General features: G+C 34.9%; 2 long non-coding RNA genes across 6 annotated transcripts in view; one reads left to right on the top strand and one right to left on the bottom strand.

Moving 5' to 3' along the window:
• The window catches only part of LOC125672805 (uncharacterized), a 45,753-nt gene that overhangs the window by 3,442 nt on the left and 16,692 nt on the right, over nucleotides 1–25,619 (top strand). For 2 of the 4 annotated variants that reach the window (XR_008798226.1, XR_008798223.1), the window contains exons 1-2: nucleotides 17,141–17,529; nucleotides 17,784–21,073. This is a non-coding gene — a long non-coding RNA (uncharacterized LOC125672805). Of the gene's footprint in view, nucleotides 1–9,093; nucleotides 9,162–14,234; nucleotides 14,296–15,850; nucleotides 15,924–17,140; nucleotides 17,530–17,783; nucleotides 21,074–25,619 lie in introns of those variants that run through there. The other 2 variants (XR_008798224.1, XR_008798225.1) reach the window with 2 other exon arrangements.
• On the bottom strand, nucleotides 609–7,177 carry LOC125672200 (uncharacterized). 2 transcript variants are annotated; one of them, XR_008798239.1, is made up of 5 exons: nucleotides 6,168–7,177; nucleotides 4,786–4,934; nucleotides 2,237–2,336; nucleotides 1,615–1,991; nucleotides 609–1,571 (listed from the first exon to the last, which is right to left on the bottom strand). It is a non-coding gene; the product is annotated as an uncharacterized LOC125672200 (long non-coding RNA). The 2 variants fall into 2 exon arrangements; XR_008798238.1 differs by lacking the exon at nucleotides 609–1,571 and having other exon boundaries at nucleotides 1,612–1,991; nucleotides 6,168–7,174.

Below are 25,619 nucleotides of genomic sequence, written 5' to 3'. Positions count from 1 at the left end.
CGTCATAGAATAATTCCTTTTTAAGCTTAAATTAATAGACTCCTCCATTTGTACATTTTGTACAAGTAACATAGAAAGAATTGGTCACTTGTTCGTAGAATGTTTTAAAGTAAAGGAGATCTGGTGTGCAATTGAAGACTGGTTTCTCAATTTTAATAAACCAATTATATGTGATAGACAAACCATACTATTTGGCAAATACAATAACAGAAACTTATGCAAAGTACAACATTTACTAATACTTATTGTCAAGTATTACATATTTGCAAGTAGGTATAAAATGGCTCAAAAACTAAATATTTGTTCTGTCAAAAACATATCATTGATATAATCTATAAAGAAAAAATCTAAGTTACTAAAACGCTTTAAGTAGCATTCCACGTAAGAATCATGCAGAAGGTGGCATACTGATAATCTTGGATTTTCATGAAACTTTCCATAACTCTTCATAATAATGATATATGAAGACATGCAGAGTAAAAACATTGTGCATCAATGGTTGCTATGGAAATTAAAGCATTTGTGTTTCCATAGCAACCACTCTATTGGGTTTTGTAAAGTGCAGAAATACATACTTCTTAAAATTTGTATAAAAATGAAAATAATAATTTTTCAAACATAATGATAATTTATTTAGGTGAGGTAAAGGTTACTTCAATATAAAAATGTACAATACTAATGAAATACTATTATATGGTATCTGTAGAGGACTTTGGAATAGGCATTGTTTTAATATTTATCAATTTTCTGTAAATTCGACAATTTTAAGGTATTTTAAATACATATTACTTTAGTTATCCGAAAAGTGCCAAATTTTGATACATATTTTCTAAACAATCAATACTAAGTGTACTCAAAATAAAAATCAAAAGAGTCGGAAATGCACATAGTAACGGTTGCTAGGCAACTCTTTCAGGCCCATTTCCAACACAATAAAACAAGAATATCTGCAATATATGCATTAAAATTATTCTATTAACTGAAAATAAATACAAATCATATGGGTTCACTTTAGTTTATTGACATTTCAGACCAATTGGAGAAATCAGACTTAAACCATATCACCATAGCAACTGATTTTCCGTAGCAACGCACATAAAATTTAAAGTTGTATGATTAATTTGCACTGGAATGAGAACCTAATGCAAATATACCAATATATGATTTTCTACTGATATGTTGAATCCAATGAAGACATCAGGTTTAACTATATCACCATAGCAACCAATTTTCCCTAGCAACAAGCAAACATTTGAAACTGTACAATTCCAATTGCCTTCAAATGAAAATATAATACAAATATATCAACATGTAATTATTTACTGACATGTCGGACCCATGGAAGACAATATGTTTACACATATCACCATAGCAACCACTATCCCTAGCAACACTTAAAATATTTATTTGTACAATGCCATTGCACTGAAACGAGTATATAATTGAAAAATATCACCATATGAATCATGATTCTCTACTGACATGCCATACCCATTGAAGACAATGAGTTTAATTATATCACCATACAATTCTCTCTCTCTCTCTCTCTCTCTCTCTCTCTCTCTCTCTCTCTCTCTCTCTCTCTCTCTCTCTCTCTCTCTCTCTCTCTTCTACATTCATGCTTGAGTGAGTCTCTCTTTATGTACAATTTTGCTGCAAGTAAATTTTCCTGGTACTCCTCAAACTATGAAATCTTGTCATTATCTGGTTTATAGGCTTCCATGCTTCTCAAAATTCCTATGAGGATTTCAAACCATGCAGTTCCATCTGCAGCCAGATTGTGAAGTCTTTTTAAGCTTGTGATGCAGGACAAGTAGTTAAAATCCTAAATAACATGGCCCTTGAAAGAGGATGAAATAAGTTTCTTCACAACAGGACTGGTAAATTCATATATGTACAATGGTTGAATGGCAGGCAGTCCCAATTTCTTGTCGAAAGGTTATAAGTTGTCTACTGTGAAAGTGCATTTCTTTTGTACTCAATGATGTTACCTGAAAATAATTTTGTTGGATCAGAGACATTGTTTTTAAAAAAAAAATGCACAATGTCAAAAATGCCTATTCATTGAAACAGATATTTTCCATAAATGTATGTCAGTTGCTATTAAAAATTTATTTTACATTGGGTAATCATGGGATGTATTTTTTCAGAGTGCAGTGTGAGTTATTTCAATGAATGTTAATCATATCCATTGGATGAAGACATAATTTGGCATTGTTGATAATTTATTGTGTACCTGATAAAAAAGCAGGATTTAAAGAAGTCTAGTGCATGCTCCAATATTTCTTTATCCATCTTCCAACAAATATGCTTCCCCTTTTCCTGAAGTACAACACCTATTTTGAAGAAGAAGAAAATATACAACATATTTCGAAATTAATTACAACTCATCATTTGTTGTCAAACAAGGTGGTTTAAAGACATTGAACAATATTTCTAATATCATGATTGATTCGACCTTTGATTTTGTGGCCTCAAATACCATCAAGAGGCTCATGGGTTGCATTGCTCACCCAAGTCATCTTGACCCTGCTGTAGTGATTTTTAAAAGATTTGTTTCCAATCGTTATTCCCATGAACATTTTTAACCCTATATTGCGACCCAAATCTAGGCCAAAAAGTTGCCATATAGCCTACTTGAATTCACATATGGGGATGCCTCAAAACCAATATGACTAACATGATCTTGCTGTTGTTGAGAAAACATCTTTTTTAAAGATCTTCTTTCAAGCATATATGTCCTATAAATGTAAATTATGATTCATTGAGTAACCATAAACCAAGGGTTCATTTTACTGAAGGGAAAAACTTCAAATGAACTTAGGAATGTTGGTATTATGATATGATTTAGTCTGGCTCTATGACACTTACACTGTCTTAAACACTTGTTTCAATCAATTTTCTGAATAGTCTAATATAAATCTCAAATTATGTTTCACCCCTATCCCTAGGGCCCAGAATTGAACATACAGAAATTTGAAAACCTGTTCATGCATGCATATTGATATGACTAGCCTAATCATGGTCATCTGTTATTGAGATGAATATTTTAAAAGATGTTCAATACCCAAATAAAACTTAGATCAATTATTGTGCCATTCCCTACTTTCTAGGACCACAATTTGAACAAACTTAAATTGTGCAATATCTATGGGTTTAACCCGACTACTAGTAGTACCTGTCTTTTATGAAGATTTAATATTAAAAAAAAAAATTCCATTATACTTTGATCTCCTATGGTGATAATGATTGAATCTACACTATGTTAAGGAAGCTTACATGTAAATTTTAAATTTTCTGGCCCAGTGTTTTTGAGAAGATTTAAAAAAAAAAAGAACCTCCCACCAGACCTGGGGTAATGATAATGTGTAATGCATTGTCATCATTACATTTTTAAAGAAATGGGGTGTAATGTGTAATGCACCCATTTTTGAATTACAAGTAATTGTAATGTAATGCATTACTTTCATAAAAATACCAGTAATGACCATTACTTTTCAATTACATTTGAATTACATATCATTTCTTATTTCATGAAATAATCTAAGTTTTTCTTTTCAATGAAAGTGATTAATAATTTTTAAAACATGATACATTAAAAATACATTCTTTAAAATAAAGACATATTTCTTTTTTTAATGTGTTCATTCAATGGTCATTTATGAATAATTCAATTGATTTTTTAACGGAAATTTTTAATAAAAAGTTATGAAATCAATTGAAGGACTTTAGGTAAATATTTTAAATTTCATCTATGTGATATGAAATAAGATATGAGATCAGAGACATAAATAACATGTTACTTAGTCATGTAAATACAAGTATTGCAGGCAAAGCTTTCAGACCAGAACGTTGCTCTCTGAATGACAATACTTTTGAAAAAATGCAACTATAATGTGTAAAATAACAAATATACTTATTCACAATCTGATGTAAAAGTTAACTTCAAATAAATTGTGTTCATAAATTTTCTTTGTATTTTTTTTTTTTTTTGTAATGTAATTCGTTACTTTAGCAAAGTAATTGTAATTTAATTAATTACTTATATGAATGAAAGTAATGGTAATTGTAATTGTAACGGTGAAAATTCCAATGTAATTGTAATTTAATGTATTACATTTTAAAGTAATTGACCCCAGGTCTGCATCCCACTATATATGCCTTTTGTTGATTACTGTGGACATTAGCTTTCATGGGGATTCAATTTATACAAATTGTGGGGTACCTTTATCCCTCAACTTTCAAATCACAATGAAATACACAATTTATAAAATGATTCAATCTACAGAAACCATATTCATGATATTAGATCTCAACTAAAAATCTAGATAATCCACAAATTGGAATGATTCCATATTTCTTGATTATCCCCCCTTTGAAGGAAGCATGACCCTTCATTTAATTTAAACAAGCTTGAATCCCCTTTTCTCAAGGAAGATTTTTGCTGGATTGACTGACAATGGCTCAGTGGTTGTAGAAAAGATTAAATTTTGAAAATTCTACAAACAGATGGACAGACAGACAAAAGCTCACTAAAATGTTCAACTCAGGTGAGGTAAATAGGATAATCTGCTCTGTTGTTTATCAGTATGCCAAGTTTGTTGTCAACCAAGCAATTGGTGTGACTGACGGGTGCAAACTTAATTAATATTCCAACTCACATATACAGGACAATATAACAACCTGAACAATACATATATTACATGTAAATATATGCATGTGTATATTTACAATGACAACGGTTTTTCATTTTCATACATGCAAAGCAGATATTATGATGTATACCTTTAATGTTGTTACATGATTTTGCATGTATTCAAGTCTGACCCATTCAAGTTCTAATTCTAGGAATCATGTCCATAATCTGTTGTTTGTTGTATGGCAAGCAAGTCATGGAATCTTCTTGGAATTTCAGTGAATAGATTCCTTGTATACTGAAATTTAAGTAAATATATTTCATTCAATGAAGCTGAACTACCAACTATCAATTTGTGGTGATGGCAATGATCTCGATACCTGCTGAGGTGTCAATAATTCAATTTTCAATCAAGTTCACAAGTTACCAAATTATGTAGACAACAAGTATAACAGACATTATGATCACAGAAAAATGGTGATCAGGTAAGCTATAGACTTTTGGTTAAAAGACCTGTGCTAAATCATTACATCCGATACATTTTTGCTAATAAGAAATATTCATTTGATTAAAAATTATGTTTGAAATTGTTCATCTTATGCAAAATTAACTAAAATAGATCCTTGAGGTCTTCATATTTGATGTGATAAAAATTAGCTAATGAAGAGCACTTTTAATATGTATTTTCAAGTATGTGGGTTGTGATTGGATTTTAAAAAATGCATCTATACTGGTAATATAAGAAAATTAAAAGAATTTTGATATGGAATCAGGTGTCACAAATAGTGTTTCCTATTTTAATTATTATTCCATGGCTAAAAAACTAAAAAATCATTAATTTTGAATTCCCACTGTGATGACATCATGATTAACAACTATGTGGAATCAACATTTGTACTTTTCTCAAAAATCAGATACAAAAAGGACTCACAAAAATTCATGGGACTTGTGAATTTTCATGGGATTGAAGCTGCTCATAAACCATGAGTCTGGGGCTTATCTTTAAAAAGCCCTAGTAACAACCCTGATGTGTTATGAAATTTGAACCTGCAGTACATGTGTTAGATTAGAGTTGTGAGGATCAAGATACCCCAACATATCACCATATGGCATATGTCATTGACTTGTCTAAACAATGTGTAACTGTTGACCCAACAGGTTCAGTAATCATGGGGTGGGGTTGTTGAATCATTCATTGAAATAACATGAACAAAGAGCAATGATTCATTTAATAGTTTCAATTTAGCTGATGTGTTTTGATTTTAGCCTATGAAATAAAAAGTTACTTTCAACCACTGGTTGGTAGAGGGAAAACAGAAGTGTTTCTAAAATGGCCTACATTTTAAAGTACATGTATAATATTTTTTACATATAGTTTTGAACTTTTCACCCCCCCCCCCCACACTGATACTATTCATTCATTAGTCGACAGATTATTTATGGTCCAAAGCAAAAGAATGATTGAAATAAAGTATGGTGAAATTAGCTTAAGTAACCAATACACATTTATGATTTATTCATATAAACTTACCTGCACCGCCACCCATACTGGCCACAGCATTTTCCCACAAGCATGTTGCTCATCCCGAATGTTATGATATGTGCCCATATCCGGTTCGTATATCCAATACAACTGACCGAGTGATCTGGTAGTATTCCACATCCACTCCAAAGAACTCTGATGATATGAAACAACCCCGAAAAAGTCCAACGTGTAATTGTGAAAATAGACACAGGGGCAGGTGGGCCTTGCGTCATGGATTTCCCACAATGTGATTTGTTTAAGGAGCATAAATATCTAGCTACCGATTTCTTATAGTCATTCACATAAACTGTCTTTGAAACCTCTTCACATGGAGTATTTGTCCATAAAGAAATGTTTCAAAACGGCATCGTCTGTCTTCAAACCGCCAACTCGTATGACATGTTGTTATGTTTCCCCAAACAATCGTATCTTTAACACTAAAGAGTTAGCAAAGGGAGATAATAAAATCGTCAATCTGCTAGATCGTACGTAGTTTTTAAAAATCTGTAACTAATTTGTAAACATGTTTCCAAATGATGTTTGTTATTTCTTTTACTGTCCATATTATTTACTTTATGTATATATTAATCTTTAATGACAGAGTGTCCGATAATTAATTTTAATGACCATTTTCATTAGTGCTCTTTATAAAGAAAACAACGGGAAAATATTTTTGAAACCGAATATCCTTTCAGTCGATTAAAAATCTTAAGAAGGATTCAAGGTGAAATTTTTTATTGGATCAAGTTCAAAACATGATTTTCTTCAAAATTAGCCATTTTTCAAGAGATTTTAAATTTATAGCTGTGCCACTTTTTTTTCATTCTGCATGATTCTTACGTGGACTGCTACTTAAATATACTGAATATGAGAAGTACTGGCACAATATATGTGATTTGTTTTAATTATGTACTGTCAACAGAAAACAATTGCTTTATATGAAATGATTGAGAATGATCAGAGACCAGGCAAAATTCTCTCTCTCTCTCTCTCTCTCTCTCTCTCTCTCTCTCTCTCTCTCTCTCTCTCTCTCTCCATCTTTTCGAAATTGTATACCTTTCACATTATACATTTATATACATACGCACTCCTAAATAATATACACATTTAATTATGTTTGTACTTGCTTGAAATATGTTATATATTATATTATCATTTATTGTTCATATGTAAATGTTTATTTATTGTGAAAGCAAAAAATAAATGAATTACAATATATTATCGACCACCAAATAAGAAACCAATAATGAATCGACCAGGTATATGAGCAACTAACGCATGCAACCATTCACTTGTAATCCTGTCACGCTGTGGACAAAAATATGTACACCGAGTGTCACTGCAATGAACGGAATATGATAAGTATATTGAATCCTTATCTCTAATGTAATTTTTCTGTTGAAATCCGTTTTCTAACGAACGCAAGTAATTCAATCTTTTGGAAATTAATGTTTGTGTTAGTCAAATTAACCAAAAGTACACATAAAAATCATCAAGCACGTAGAGAGAGAGAGAGAGAGAGAGAGAGAGAGAGAGAGAGGAGAGAGAGAGAGAGAGAGAGAGAGAGAGAGAGAGAGAGAGAGAGAGAGAGAGGATATAATAAATTTGAATGTGCATCTATCTAGGTATTGCTAATGTTGAAAAGTATCAGTATGACTTTCAGGACTAACCTCTTGCACCCCCCCCCCCGCATTTTTTTTTATATTTGTTTGTTTTTGCTTGTCAAGAGTTTTCAGTCAATTATGAAGTCAACTTTACCTGGCCTCCCCCTTTTTTTTCGGGAAAAAAATGTTACATAAGTAGTATAGTGTGCACATTTCAAGCCTATTGAACCGGCACCGAACCATGCAGCGCCAAGGTGGCGGTCCTTTCGCTTCCGCCAATATGGTGGTCCTTCCGTTTCCGCCAAGATGGCGGCCCTTCCATTTCCGCCAAGATGGCGGTCCTTCCGTTTCCGCCAAGATGGCGACATTTCCACTTTCGGTCAACTTATCCGTTCCGGTATGCCCTTCTTAAAGATGGGGACCCTTCTGGCAAAGTAGCTATCGCCTTTTACGAGGACTTTGGTCCTGCTGCCTGAAGGCATGTGTGTTTACTAGCTTTTTTTACGAGAAGAATGAGTGAGATTTAGGCACCTAGCAGCACAAAGCTAGTTGTCGTACCGACCGGATTAGTGTTCATATCCTGATCGTTGATACGAGGGGGGACGTCCTCTAGTTGGTTTACGAATCTTTACGATCGCGCCAGGGACCATTTTTTGGAAGACATGCCCCGAGGGATTTTCGAGTCTCTTCGACCGAGCCAGAGACCCCTCAAAAGGCGGCCTTACCCACCCTTCTCGATTTTTTTGCTTTTGTTTTTTGTTGTTTGGTAAATTTTAATCCTTAGAACCCTCACTAATCGTATTTTAACGTCGGATACCACGTTAGCGTGAGTACAACTCTTGGACCAGCGGATATGTTCTCTGTAGGCATCATCAAATGACTCCCAATTGTTCAGAGTACATCCACATGAGAAACAGGTAACTTTATTTCCAATCTCAGTGTAGATAAACCCAGCCCGTGCCAGATCTGACTTTGAGAAACTTAGGCCAATCCTTAGTGCTGGCATAACGTTCGGCAAAATTAACATATTCTTGATATTTCCACGTGTAGGATTTTTGTACGAAAAGCGGTGGGATGTTCTGCACTGGTATGCGCACAAATTCTCCTGATGTTATCCGTACGTCGGGCGATTAATAAGAAGTCTTCAGAAAGAAATTACAAAGGGGAACCGTTGCGGAATCTACAAAATTAGGATTGGAATCTAACGTGAAAGTCATGATCTCCTGATGATACTCTCCGGAATGATTGGAGGGGGGGGGGCTCACAGAATTTATATAGTTTTGTCACGTGACTTTCAGTGTTACACACCTACGCTTGGACTTTTTAAGATGCCGGACCTCCCGATAAAGTAGCCATCACCCTTTACCAGGACTTTGGACCTGCTGCTCGAAGACAGGTGGGTTTACTACTTTTTTAACGAGAAGAATGAGTCACATTTAGGTACCTAGCAGCACAAAGCTAGTTGTCGTACCGACCGGATTAGTGTTCATAGCCCGATCATCGATACGAAGGGTAACGTCCTCGAGTTGATTTGCGGGTCACTACGACGGTGCCAGGAACCCCTCATTCTCAGAATTATTTCACATGCATCGTATACCCCCCCCTTTTTTTTTGTCCCAACAAACCAAAAAATCAGTCTATATACATCTCATTCTATATAAATCATAAGGGAGCTTTATATACAAATGTATGAAGTAAAGCACATTTTATATACACATGATTTTTTTCCTTCAATATATCAAATTCAGTCAATATATTTTTAAGGTTTTAAAGTAATATCCAGATGTTCCGTGGAAATACCGTCGTCTAAAACTTTTTTTTACAATAAAAATAAGAAAATCCACCTCTTTCCTGTGTGTACGTAAACCTGGTATTGTCACGCGCACGAATCCCGCGATTGAAAACGTGCCCTGCTTTTTAATTGGTCAAAACTTCATCATTAATTTCCCACGGACTAGACACCTTATTTGTGTTAATCCTTTTAGAACTAAATTTGCATTCATTTCAGTTCGCGACTACATAAGTTTTTGAACAAAGACGATCATTATATCCCCTTCGTATTCCGTTTTTGATAACCCCGGGACGCGCCTATCACATTTCTTGTGTTTTTCTCAACATTCCCGTAGCAGGAAAAGAGGACAGGCATCGTGGCGACAGAAATTGTGCAGGTGGTGATTGTAGCTTTTGTACATGCTGGATTTAATGATGTCGCGCATGTTTTCCCCGCTAATACACAAATAATTGAAATCGGTGTCAATTTCCAATATCATATAGTCCGCGCGATCAACATGGACGTCTGAAAAAATCGTATAATGAAATTCCAACTTTTTCATCTTGGCGTATTGTAAAATAAAGTAGCCTAACTGTATCGGAAGATTCATCCTGATCTTAGACTTAGCCATTTCTAATGCATAAAAATATTCCCCTAAACACGTCGCGTTTCTAAATTCATCTTGATTGACCGCAAGGCAGGTTTCGCGCTCCCCCTGAATGTACACGATGTTGCAGTGTTTTGTTTTGTCCATGATTAACGATATATTTCATGGTATTGCCACTAATTTCCATTTCCGGTATCGCGTGGGTTGCTCTCTGCGCTTCGGTCATGTCATTTACAATTTAAAAAAAAAAAAACACGCCTGCGCTTTAAATTCCACCTCCTGATAGATCCTCGTGACTTTTAACCCCTGATCTAAATACCTCATCAACAAGGGAGTAAGCAATATTTTTCCCCCTTCACCCCCCCCCCCCCAAGAAACGTCTGAAATGTGTACTTTAACCTTCATTTTCGATGTGCTGTTGCATGTGTCTTGCGATGTCTTTAAAATCCACCTCCTTTTTACAAAATAACGGGAACATTTCTTTAAACTATTCATAAGGAGACACTGACTGTAGACCGCCCCACCCTCCCATTTATTCGGTACCTATATATCTACTTCCACCACACCAAATAATGTCCCATTCCTAACCCCATCAAAAATCTGTTTTTCCTTGACTCCTTTCCGACCTTTCCGGTAAAAAGCGGGGCGCATTTCCCAACCGAAAATATACATTTGCGGGATAAGAACCCATCCTATTTTCACCCCCGTCATTTCTGGCATGCCGAATGTCTGTTTGCTAATATTTAGTTAAAAACTTCATCTATTGAAACATTTTAATATGTTGATCCCAAACTTCGGGTTTGAAGTCGTCTTCCGCCCTGCGTCTGACCATCACCCCCACGGAAAGTTTTGTCCTATACACCACAGGTATAAAGCATTACAATCATACCTCAAGGCTTTCTGACATACTTTCCCTCCCCTAATTTTTGTTTCCGCCTTGACGGCCTTTCTGTCGTAAATGATCACACAATGTAAGACTAGATGGTGTAATATAAATCTTTATTTTTCTGGTCCATTAACATGAATTTCGCCCCTCCCTCGTTGCCGTTTCAAATGACATTTTCCTAGCAATTCCCGGGACGGACATGGCAATTTTAGATACATCAATATTTCTATCAAAATAAAATTGTTGCAGGCGCGAGACAGCCGTGACGAAAGGTCATACATCTAAATTATTATACCACACTAAAAAGTCCCTAAACGTTTTCATGTCGTGATCCGCCCAGGTATGTTGGCAGGTCTGATAGTCAATGTCAGAAATCTAGTCTCCTTTAATCTTCTGTAAAAGGCAGACGAGGGAGGTAATTCTGTAGTCTAACTTTGACACGTCGTCAAACCACTCGTAGAAAAAATATCCTTTCGATTCCTCTACTTGGTAGACTTTTGAAAATTTCGCATAAGACGTGTCGGGGACCAAGCAGTGGGAAACGTCTAAAAAATGCAGTTCCTCTGACGAAATGCAAGCGTAAGCGTTATTCTAGTTTATAATAAAGCAGTATTCCGATTAATGGAGTCCTAAATGTTTGACCAGTTTTGATTTAATTTAATTCAAATCATGTTTGGCCGAATTAAATCCTAGCACGGGATTTTGAGTGACATACGCATTGAGCTTCCCATATAACTATTTAATTTTTTGAGGTTCATCCTCTTCCTCCGCAGCCAGCTCCATCACCCTATTTTTAAGTTCTAGTAATTCCCTACTCCAACGATGTTTAGCTAAACCTTTCGTTTTTTCAGCAATTTCTTTCATAAGATGGATACGCTAATGGACATGTGTCCGTGGGTTCATTCTACCTTTTTTGACCTCTGACCTTCAACTTTATGCAAGAGGGCTTCGAAATCAAATACGATAAACCAAGGATAGACTTGGTCCCTAACATTGATGCCAAAATAAGACAGTTTCTCAAAGATGGTCTTGGAGGGTTTATAAAAGCCCCCCCCCCCCAACCCCCCCGGATAAATGTACTTTGTCTTATCTTGACACATTTGTTCGTGACGAATAAATGTCCAGACACCCATGGTGGTCGCTAATTGAAACTGAAGGATGAATTAAAGGTAACTGACTATTTACTACAAAACGACTGAATGGTGACTGAAATGTCATTCAGTGCCAATTAAAATGTGATTGATTGATTGATAGTATCTTGCTTAACGTCTTTCTCAAGAATTTTTCAATCATATGGAGACGTCACTAAGACCGGTGAGGGTCTTCAAATTTAGGCCTATGATCGGCGCATATACTGCCATTGGGCAGTGAGGGTTCTTTAGCGTGCCACACCCATTGTGATCTGGGGTGTCCGGTTTCATGGTCATCTCCGAGGACCCAGTGGCGGATTTAGAGGGGGCGCAGCCGGCGCCCCCCCCCCTTAAATTTTCAAATTTAAGGTAAATCGCGGCATCTTGTTTCGAAAAATGTACTAAACGACAAAAGAAGCAATAATTTCTTCTACTCCCGGAGAAATAAATGATAAAATCTTTTGATTTCTTAAATTTTTTTATTGGGAGAACTTATTTTTTTCCAGAAACCCCTTAAAATTTGGGTAATTTTATTAATTTCACCTTATTTGAATGATAGAAAATAGTACAAATGACTAAATAGGAGACATATTTCAAGCCCCATAAAATCTCTAATATCCAGGAGCTTTCGGGGGCTTCACCTGGATCCACTGCCTCATACAGATTTACATTTAGGTAAATACAATTTAGAGTGTTTCATGCATGTTGAAATTTCAGTAGGAAATGAAAGTTTGAAGTCAAATTCTGGTCCACTTTATACATTGTTTTTATCCATGCTGTTTTTGGGGTTTTTTTTATTTTGCCTCATTTGAAGCTACTCCAACCTGTTTCCAAATAAAGAGATTCTCTCGATGTTTGTAAAGTTCATCCTTTAATTAATTTGCTGCAATTAGTTGAAATGCTTCTAGCTAATTTTGCACGGTCGTTTTAAGGTTTACATCCTCCTAATACAGGTACTCTGTTGGTTGAATATTTTAATGAGCTACCCTACATCGTCATAATGGCTGACTTCCTTTTAAAACATAGATGAAAATATAGATATCAGCAATATTTGTCTATTCGTTTCAAAAATCATCGCCTAGCTGAGTAGCACGTCGACTGTTGAACTGTAGATCGCGGGTTTGAATCCAGGGGGTATTTTGATTTTTGCTTTCTTTCGGAGTGGTTTGTACTAAAACTGCATTTTTTGACTAAAAAAAAGTAAAATTGAACGTTTTCACTCTCAAAATATTGTTGTACATATCCTCTACTTTTCATTCATATCAAATTTCTCTGGTGTAGCATGCATCGTTAATGTCCCACTCGAGATTGTTTCACTCATACGGAGACGTCACCATTGCCGGTGAAGAGCTGCGGCACTTACTGCCTTTGCTTTGTCGTGCCTCACTTGCTCTGTCTTTGTAGTCTCATCCGAAGGGCAGCCCCATTTAGTCACTCTTACGACAAGCAAAGGATACTGAGGACATATTCTAACGCGGATCATCGCCGCGGTTGCCGAGAGGTTAGAGCGTCGGCCCCGCATGCGGAAGGCCTGGGGTTCGAATCCCGGCCGCGACAGACCTAAGTCGTTAAACAGGTAGTGACAGTTCCATCGCCAAACACTCGGCATCAGGTGTGAATGTCACGGGCCCTCGGAGATGACCTTAAAAACGGATGTATCATGTCACAGTAGGTGTGCATGCTAAAGAACCCTCACTGCTCCATGGCCGTAACGCCGAGCATAGGCCGAAAGCTCTTCACCGGTCTTGGTGACGTCTTCATATGAGTGAACAATTTTCGAGGGAGACATTAAGCAATATACAATAAATCAATCTAAGGCGGATTTCCACGGGACCTTATACTCTGATCGAGTCTACTTTAGATAATTTTTCATAACCCCAACATTCTATTAGTTGAGTATTCGTGATTGGAAATTCCAAGATTTCAGACAAATATTGAATAACCTGTCGCATGAAAATATTTTAAACTTATGAAAAATATCCAAATATTATTTGAGAATTTTATAATTTGAATTTAAGATCATATGGATGTGACTTATTAAAAGATTTAGATTAGCTAATGATTTTGAATTTCAGATTATATATGAGTGAAAATAAAGATTTACAGAAAGTCAGGAACACGACCCACTGAAATACAGTATGCTTTGACTGAATCAAAATATTTTGAGAAGTTGAACACTATACTTTAGAAAATATATTTTATGAGCATTATGTATTTGCAAATCTATGAACGTGATACATATCTTAATGATGAAATTAGATGTAAATTATTTGAACATATGGGTACTTTTGAGAATTTGATAAATCTTTATTGAGATTTCATGACTGGAATATCATATGATTGAAAAGTTGACATTACATGTATATTTCAGACAAGTTGAAAAAATATATACAGGAACAAGCACGACTAATATACTCTATCTGAATCAAGATATCCTCTGAAAACTCGAGAATTCCATGAATGATTTTTCAAGGTGTAGGATTTTATGATTGAGAAATGTAATACATCAGCAATTAGAGTATAAGCGATTTTTTGTATTGCATGCCATATTATAAGAATTTGAGAACTATTTCAACTCTATGAGGTATATTTGAGATCGTTTGAGAAGTTCATGAATATATTATGGTTCGTTTTGTAATAACATGACAGAGCGCGAGAGAATCTGAAGCGCGAGAATAATCTGGAGATTAAAAATCCATGTAAGAATATTTTGAACACATGGTAAGTGACTCATTTGAAACATTTTGAAAAACAGTATATAAATATGATATTCGTTTCTCCATTCCATAAATACCGGTATACAAGAAAATCCCACTTATCAGGTGATTAGATCATGAAACAAAACAAAGTTTATTACATTGATCTGAAATAAGAAACATAGTACGTTCCTTCTGAGTTTAATATCTCAGTTTTGAGTGTCACAACATGCTATAAAATAGGGATAGTTCGAAATGGAAAGGCCAAAGACTCTTATACCATTCTCATTTTTACAAGGTGATCATTCTAAAAGTTCTTAGATATTCCCTATTTAAGCTCAAGAGGAAAACAGTGCATGAATATGAGTCTCATGTTCCTCTATTCTCTTGAGAAAACAAATGTGCTCATTTAAAACACATGGTCTTAATTCAATTTTGTAAACTGCATTTTTAAACCACATATACTTCCAATGTTATTTATAACAATTGTTTTGATTGGACAAAAATAAAGCTGAACAAGAGTTTATTATATATACATCATTAAATCCAAAAATGCGATGTATTCATACACACCTGAAAACAAATAACATAGTGCGGGAAAACTATTCAAATGTTTGCAATTTTTTTTATAAAGTGAATGAATTGGAATTATAAGAATCAAACATTCTTTTTGTAGAATTTATCGATGTGTAAACTCCGGACATTTTACTCACAAACTTAACATAAAAGTGCTTCGCACTTTTATTCAGTTTGTGAGCAAAATGTCTGGAGTTTACACGTCGATAAATTCTTCAAAAAGAATGTTTAATCCTATAATACATACTTCTTTTGGATTTAATAAACAATCCATGGACTCTTGTTTAAGTTAACCTGAGTTAAGCTTTAGTACTGACAGTGCTTTGATTTTGAAATGCTTTCGCAATGTTAATGGGGGCGGGCGACCATGTTCATTTCATACCATGAAAAATCTACATGAGTTGTCTTTCTTTACGAAGCAGAAGACACTTGCTGTGAAAACGATAATGGATGCCTAATCTGAAGGAAAGATTAATTTAGTGATATTTCAAGGTATGTACCGAACATGACTGTCGGATACAGTACTACTAGGTACTATTGAATTGTCGGGTACAGTACTACTAGGTACTATTGAATTGTCGGGTACAGTACTACTAGGTACTATTGAATTGTCGGGTACAGTACCACTAGGTACTATTGAATTGTCGGGTTATTTATCTACAGTTGAGTTAACGATATATTTAAGCCTAATTTTACATTCAGTCTCGCGAGTCTGGTGATCAGATGTAGACCTAACGTAAATCCGACAGTGGCGGATCCAGACAATTTAGTTAGGGGAGGGGTACGACTCCCCCCCCCCCCCCCCCTTCTCTTTGTTTTGCCTTTTCCATACATGTACAGGTGGGGATGGAAACCCAGAATGGAATAAAATAAAACAAAATATTCAACTGAAAGGTTGGATTGTAATCCCCTCTACAAGTGTCTAGTAACAGCTAAAAGGAAAACTAGAGTGTCAAAAAATATCAGGGATATAAAGCTTTTAAAAATGTTTGGCATGGTCTCTGTGACTAGCATGAAGGACATGAGGAAATTTTGAATTTATATCTGTGCACGTACACCACCATCCACGGGTTCAATGTTGGATTACAAGGTTGTTCACAACATGACTCGGGTTGAAGGTTGAGTCACAAGTTTGTTCACAACATTATTTTTCAAGTTCAAGGTGAGATTACAAGTTTGTTCACAACATGACTCCCGGGTTCAACATTGAGTCACTAGTTAGTTCACAATATAAATATCGGGTCCAATATTTGGTTACAAGGTCAAAGCATAAATCTCACAACAGGTTCAATGTTGGATAATAGGTTTGGTAATAACACGACTCTCAGGTTTAAGGTGGGGTCACGTTTGTTTATACTGTATTACAGTAAGTTGTATAAATTTTAATGGTTATTACTGTGGAAAAGAATGTGTTAACAATCTTTGAAACATTCGGGTATCGAACTCTGGACCCCCACATTACTAGTTATGTGATTTAACTATTTAGCTACCCGACCAATACACAAAAAATGGTAGTTTTACTACAATATAAAATTTCAACATCTTTTGGAAAACTCGCACAAGAACTCTTCATATCAAGGAGATGAAAAAAATGATTCAAGATAAAATATCAGAAATGTCACATGTATCCTTAATATCAAAGAATGATTGAAGAGCTCATGATCTTCATCTGAACAATTTGAATAATGCTCGGGATGTCTATGTTTTTGTCTCGGGCTCGTGATTCTGTCGATATTATGTCTTGTTTATTTTCTGTTTGTACTGAGATTCTTCGTGATGTGTTTTATACCATTCATTCCTGTTATGTAGGATGTTATCTACTTAGAGACTGGTGTGGAGGACGGCACCTACCCTTACACATGAACATTGATTGAAGCTGTCTGGTACATTATCAGTAGAGTACAGCGCACTGTACGCCCGATCAGAGAAGTTTGTCGAAAAAGTAGCAGTGAATAATAGGAAGGACATATTGTGTCACGGTGTTTGATAAAAGGTGTTGTTCCTCTGGAAACTTTTTTTGATCGTCTTCTCTGGGATAGCTGGAAATAACCTCTCTGAAATACAAGAATGGAACAAGTTCTCATTCTCAGCTGATCAGGTACAGGGTTAGATTAATTCTATTTCCTGGTCACTTAGCGGGGTTTTCATTGGAAGATGTTAGACTTCAAACATTTGTTATCAAACTAACGGTAACAAATATGTTATCCTATTAGCCATGTTAACTATCAGCAAATAATAAAGTTGGTTGGTTGATTTGTATATTGTTTAACGTCCTACTTGATGAAAATTGCTTCCGATAATGCTGGATGCACATTTATTTTCTCAGTTTTAACAATATTATTGGAATTTCAGGGACTTGTGGGAAGGAGGAGTGTTAGTGCGGAGAAGAATTTGTCTCGGCCCATCATGCCCTGCTGGTGGAGGCTGGACACTTCAATAAACATTGCTGTGGTTTTCCTGGGGTGTACCAATCATTTGTAGTCATTATTTCCCACATGAAGAGTCAGAGGAGTATTCATTTTTCTAGTAATAAGTTGAGACTCTACAGAGCATGAAGGCAGATATTACAGTTACCTGCCTTAGACAATATGAATTGTAATATAGCACTTGCTAGTTATGTAATTTCAGATGATGCTGTTTGAATGCTTTTAGTCTCGTCACTAGTCACATTAAGACATTAGCTATAACTGCATATATTGCCTTTACATTAATTATCTGCATAGAACTAAACATTTAATAGTATATTTCATGTAGTACTACATGACTCTCTAGGAATGCATTTTAGGTCACCTGAGTCACTCGAGTGACCTATTGGTATTGTTCTGCGTCCGTTGTCGTGCATCGTCCACCTACAATTGAACATTTTTATACACCCGTCTTAGGACGGATCGTATTATGAACAGCAATGTGTACGTTTGTCAGTCCATTTGGGGGTTCCTGTTTCTATTTTTATTTTTCTATCAAGTATTAAACCGTTATTGTGTAGTTTCTTTATGGGTCACTCTTGATCATGTTTCAGCTTTGACTGATTTCAGTTTTCAAGTAAGGATTAAGTTATTTTACAGTTTTTGTTTTGGAACGAAAGATGTACGTGTAGGGGAATGGGTAGTTTATTCTAGGAGGGACCAAACTTGGCATGTAGTGTATATGTGTAAAACATTGAATATCATCTTCTTTAATGTTATCGATGGACACCACAATTATAAATTTCAAGATTCTGGGGTAAGGATTTGGGTATCAGAGTGGGACCTGAATAATCTTTGTGATTTATTGTCTTTCACATATCAAAGTACCCTTACTACCGACAAATGCATATAGGAAAAACAAAAAATGTACAGTATACCAAAAAATTGTAAATCTCACAACCATAGGTTACACATCAGGTGTGAGTCAATAATTCAATGCTTCTCTGTAAGGTTCAAGATCTAGGGCAGGGTTAATGTAGGAACATTGTTGTAGATTTCTTAGTCTTAGTCATACCTTTAACTAATAGGCCTTTCCTAAAACGTGAGTTATCTCTCTTTGTATTCTTACATTTAGTGTGAATATTTCCAGGTACATGTAGTTACACAATCAGACTGCTCATATATTTTAAGAGTTATATTAATATAGCATTATTAGTATAAATGCTGTTTAAAATCGAAAACAGTTGAAATCATTTGTACGAGAGAGTAAGAAAATGTTAATGGAAACAACAAAGAATTTCTTGATCGAGTTGGGTGTGATTTTTCGGGGTCTGGGGAATTTTGAAAATTGAATAGGAAATCACGACGGCATTCATTTGTTTACATATGTCTCCAATAACGACTGACATAATCATATTGCTCAAAAGATGATGGCAACTCATCAACTCAAATTTGGGGTTTTTACTAGGATCGACACGTCACGTGCATTGATCTTGCATATCATGGTACCTCCTCCCCCCTTCTAAAATGAATTTTTGAAAATATAAATTAGGAAATCAGTGTTCTCACTGTTTTACCAGGGCTAAAATTATCCCACCACTACCAATCAACTCTTTCAAAAATAAACCAGATTGCAATTTTGGGTAACTTTCTCCAAATTATTCTGTGTGGAAATCATTTGCACATGTGCAACATGAAGATTGGATGGTTAATATCAACTGATATGTTTAAAATGCACTAAAATAGGTAATTAAATAAATTAAAAAAAGCATTACTTTTGTTCAATATTGCTCGATTGATATAAATTATTTTCATAGACATGTATGATCCCGTGGGGGGGGGGGGGGTATAGTCCAAATGTACTCTCTGGGGGATAGGTAAGTTTAACCCCCAATAGAATGTCTTTGACGTCTCTATCTAATTCCCTCTTTTAGTCGTTTTAGCCCCCTTCAAATGTACTTGATTATGTATAGGTACATATAGTGTCATAACAGAAATTGCAATGGCAGATATAGATCCCCCTTTTCGCCACAAATTTACAAAATAATTCGAGTACAACTCCAAAATTGATATTTTACCCAAATGGCTGTATTTACAGGTACATACTTTTCCCAACTTATTTAATGTATTGCTATAAATTCAGGGGGTTCGACTATAGTTATTTTATTTTCAAAACATTGCATGTGTAAATGTCATTTTAAAGATGGTTTGTGACAATGAATTTCTTTATGGTTCTACTTGTATTTGAAACTGTATAAAGTTTGTGGACAGACAGCTGGAAATCTGTCAGTGGCCTCTCATTTACAACTTAGTACAGGCTTGGTTAAATTTTACTTGCCAATCGAAGGAGGTGGACATTTTCAGAATGCAGTGGTGTCAGTCCGACATACCTAGATGTACATCGTGGCATAACTTTCATCGCTGAATGTACTACATTAATATTGAACAAGTAACATCTGATATTTTATTATAAATCTGACTGCATTAAAACATGGGGTAAAAATCCTCAGGAAATGTATGCTATATATTGTGATATATACTAATTTCAGTCATAAAACACGTGAAATCCTGGAGGGGGGTAGTTAGAATAATCTAATTGCGTCTCGGGACAGGCCCGTCGTAGGAAATTGCATCACTTTAACGATAGAACATTCTAATGGGAAAGGGATGTCCTCTATTTACAACATTTATTTCTTTTATTCTTTTTTGCAAAGTTGGTTATTTTTACGTGTATGAAGGAAACATATGCATTGTGATTTTTTATTAACGTTAATATATTTGTTAGCCTGGTTGCTGTAAAATTATTCAGTAATATCTTTGCGGCCTTCTGCACCGTTGATAATGACGCTTCTCGAATATACTACCAGGAAGTCTTGAACTACTGTTATGCAAGCGCACTACCTTCCGGATCAAGGGAAGATAACTCATGTTTTCATATTGGCCTATACTCAGGTGACCGATGAGGCCTGTGAGTCTCCGGTTTACATGTTGTCATGAAACAGACAACAAGCTGGCTTACCAAACTTGTCTTGAAAAATACACTGAACAAAATTTTACTTTCCTGTCTGATTTCTGGTCATTCCAGCACTCATTGCCACCTTGGTTTTTCAGCTTTCTGGGCTTCAAACGATGGTGAGACAATGACTGCAGGATCATTTCCTGTCTCTTAAAAGCAGAAGTAGCCAGAATACCTTACCAACCGATCCATTTTTAGGGATGGTGTTTTGTATCGAGCTGGTAATTTTTGTCTTCTCTTTTTAGCTCACCTAGTCTATAAGCACTGATTATTCCTTGTCTGTTGTCTGTCTGTCCGTCTGTAAACTTTACATATTTTCAACTTCTTTAGTAACACTTAGTCCAATTCCAACAACACTTAATACAAAGCATCCTTACGTAAAAACCTTCAAAATTAATCAAATGAGGGGACCCAACCCTTCAAAGGGCAGATTCAAGAAAACGTAAAAGATAGGATGGAGTCCTCTATAAATATTTTACTTGCAAACCACTGAGAAAGAAAAGAAATTTGTATAACTGACATAAGGGGTTTCTTGGCTTATTTTGGTGTATCATTACCGGACCCTTTCACAGTCCATTAAATCACTTATATGTATCCCTCCTCTATTTCAGTAGAGACATATTTATTGTTTTTGTCCTTTTTATCCGTCCGACTGTCTGTCACAAAATGTTGTGAACGCTTCTTTACCTATATGGCTTATTGGATAGACTTGAAACTTTGTAAAATGCTTCATTGCCATATGTACATGTGCATATTGTGCAAGGGATGATACAATTATTTCCGTAAAAGTTATAGTGGATATAAGAGGGGTGGGTGATATAAAAAAAAGGCGTGTGAACACTTCTGCTCCTATATGGCTTATCCAATAATTTTGAAACTTTTTTTAACAAGACTTCATTGCCATTTGCAGATGTGCATATTGTAGGGACAGGATGATCCAATTGTTTTCTCAAATCAGCATTCCTCCGAAAACTATGCTAATCCATGCAAAAATTCCTGATTAATGTTAAATATGTATGAAGCCTCACTTTCATAATTAACGATAGTAATCCTTCGATATTTTATATATAGAATATGTATCCATATGCTTATATTTTAAATTCGTTTTGGGTTGATTAGATCCTTCATCGAGTGGTTTAGAGCGTGTCGATTGTTTACTTGGATAGTATGTTTATTTGTCAGTTTTTCTTATCACGTTTTGTCTGCCCATCTGTCTGTCCGTAAGCTCACTTTTACATTTTCATCTTCTTTAGAACCAGTGGGTTAATTTCAAGCAATCTTGGTACAGATTATTCTTGGGTGAAGGGCATTCAAATTGTTCAAATAAAGAGCCAACTCCTGAGGAAAGGGGAGATAATCACGAAAAGGCAAAAGTATGGTGAGGTCATTTAAAAGTCTTTCTAAGAAGTATTGGACACACAAGTTGAAATTGACTTGTAAACTTCGCGACATAATGCAGATTCAAGTTTGTTAAAATCATTGACCCCGAAGGGTATGTTGGGACCACAATAGGGGATCAAAGTTCTTCATGCAAATATTTAAAGCACAACTTTAAAAATCCTCTCAAGAATTGCTGGATGAGAACAGTTGAAATTTTCATGTGAAAGCTTCCTGATATAGTGTAGATGATTCGAACTTTTTGAAGTCATGGCTCCAGAGGGTAGGGTGGGGGTAATGTTAGGGCATCAAAGTTTTACATTCGATTACATAGGGTAAACCTTTTAAAATTATCTTTGCAGGAACCACCGGGTCAGTAAAATGGGAAATTTACATGAAAGCTTTATGACATAAAGAAATGATAAAGTACACTGAAGATCGTTCAAGTGATAGTTCTCATGTCCTCAAGTTTGGGGTCACAATAAGGGATCAAAGTTATTTGTGGGAATATGTAGGGTAATCCTTTTAAGGTAGCTCCATCCCCATGTGACTTATTAATATTGATGGTTAAAAGTGGGAAAACATTAATTTCCACTCAATACAGTTTAATTTACTTAATAACCAAAGAAAATGTGTATGTCTATGGCCAGGGGTCCGTGTTTGCCCTATTATTTAGTTTGTATTGTTATCTTCACCTTTCATGTTGCCACCTTTTAACATGCGTAAAGAGAAGAATACATCAACATCAGAAAATCACACATTTTCGTTAAACAGAATAATGAAAATAGATAAAAACTTGTTTAAATGACAAAATTTAACTAACAACAGATTTAAATAAAACTGCTAATTCATAAATATGTATAGATTAATTGTGGATATCAGGGAAACTGATGTATAATAGACATCCAGTAGAGGAAATTCCAGCAAAGGAGTTATTGCCCTTGACAACATTTTTTTAAACCATAAATAATTAATTATCTATGGGGATTATAAACTTTTTCAGTATTAATAGTTTTCCAGATTTGTTATCATCCAGTTAATAAAATTCCTTAGAAAGATATAGTTCTACCATGTGCTAAGTTTAATTTATTAAGATGTTTGCAAAATACCTATGACATCTCATGAGGATCGATCAACCTTAAGGTGGCTCAATAAACGTTGAAAAAGTACAGTATCTTAGATCAGTACAAAATGATTTAATCATGAAAGATAGATATATGTAATATGTACCCGTACGAAAATTAGCTCACGTAATTTGTAAAATTTCCTGGCGTACCCATAATTCTGAAAGTCCTGGTAGATTTTTAACAGCAAATCCTATGGAAAATACTGGCGTACCTGAGGCGTACTCCTGGCGTAATTTAGCTTGAATTATGCAAATTAGTACGTCTAGATTAAGAAGTACGCCTTTAAAAAGAAAATACGCCTCAACTAGGAAATACGTCTCTAGCGAAAATACACCCGTACAAAAACCCTCCAATTGTAGAAAGTACGCCTCAATTAGGAAATACGTCTTTAGCGAAAATACGCCTCATCAACAGCCAAGGCAAAAAAATTACATTAGGAGTCTAGTTGTGACCTGCATATTTAGCAACTCCTATAATGGAATACAAGATTGAAAAAATAATGAACACAATAACTGACAGGTATTTGAAAATTGGAACTGTATTTAACAATACATAATTATGCCTGTGTAACAGCTTAAATTTTTCATCAGTTGACAAGTACATTAATAATAATCACATAACTAACAAAGGAGATTGTACAGATGTACAGTAGTTTTAAATATTTCTAATGTTTATACATAATATATGTAATATGTAGTTCAATAAGTAATTAACACAAATTCATAATAATCCTAAGGATGCAAAAAAAAATTTAAAATGATAAAAAATAGACACATTATACATGTGATATTAAAATTTAAATACACTTCATGGAGTAGAGTTGAATTTTTTTCCAATGATTTGTCAGTTTATGTCCCATAGAGTAAATTTGTTAAAGGTTAATTACAAGGGGGTGCTATATCTGTAACACTTTTTGGACATTATATGAAACTTACAACAGTTATCATGTAATATTTCACAAATTGACAATTATACCAATTTGAAATAGAAAGATAAAAAATTATATCAGCCCATCGATGTGCATCCATCCCCCCGACCCCACCCCCATGTGTATAGATATGTAAAAAGCAAAATAACATAACAGATTAATTTCTGACAAAGATTTGAATTTAGGTTATAAACATAATCAAAATAAAATTATACAATTAAAATCAGAGCTTAATTAATATTTTAAAACAATAGATCATGATGACTAGAAATAAACTGTAATAAGATTACTGTTAAGCACTATGGTAATTCCGAACCACAGCAAATACTATATATATATATATACTCTCCTTTGAATCCACAAATCATCAAACACTGAATCTTTGAGAAAAGAGTATAGGCTAAGAGTGTTGAGATTTTGAATAGCACAGTCATCATTATTAGAGCAGTTGATTAAAAATAAATCTCAAAGAATTATATTCGAAATTTTGTTATTTGGCACAAGCACACAAGGATGACAGTGGGGTTCTTTCGAGTTGCTTACTGGCACAGGCTTATTTTAACTGCAAGGCACTGAGGTGTTCCTGACAGAGGTTAACACATCTTGACCATTAAGTACAACTGAGTTATTGTATGGCACAGACACACGAGTATAGCAGGGTTCTTTCAAGTTGCTGACTGGTACAGGTGTGTTGCTGATTGATGTAGTAGTCTTAAGCATACTGCTAGGTCCAGAAGTGTTCCCGACGAGTACTGGAACATTCGAACTGCAGGACTCGGGCACGTAATTACTGCTGGATTCTACATTCTTGCATTTGCAAAGATTGCTGGTTTGAGTCTATTATTGCTTCTTTATTTCTTCTTGTTTTCGGCTTGAATTTCTGTTGAATAATGATGAAAATATAAGAAATGTCGGTAAACTTTTCTGAATATATTGGGTTTAAAACCTAACGATACTTTCTTATGCAGAAAAAAATGTAAAGAATGCATTATCTATCTAGATACATTTGTTTACATAAACTTATGATCATCTAACGTCTGTTTCTACTTTCACAACTAATTAATTTGCAATTCCTTGCCCCGCCCCCCGATTGTGTAGTGCAATACTACCTCCTATATATATCAAATGCAACTTTAGTAATGCAGGCAAATAAAATGTATCACTTTGAAAAACTCAGCAAAGGTAACACCAAAACTGAACAGGTTCTATATAACACAAGACATGTTCATTGAATTCAATTACTAACCTTTTTTCTTCCTTTTAATTTCAGCATTTTAAATTTTCCTTAGTTCAATCGTCACTATCTAGTGAGAACAAAATAAAGTGTTTTTTATT

The sequence above is a fragment of the Ostrea edulis genome, chromosome 8, assembly GCF_947568905.1.
Source record: "Ostrea edulis chromosome 8, xbOstEdul1.1, whole genome shotgun sequence".
Lineage (NCBI taxonomy): Eukaryota > Metazoa > Mollusca > Bivalvia > Ostreida > Ostreidae > Ostrea > Ostrea edulis.
Note: the sequence above shows the minus strand (reverse complement) of the source record. Positions and strands in the feature narration are given on the sequence as shown.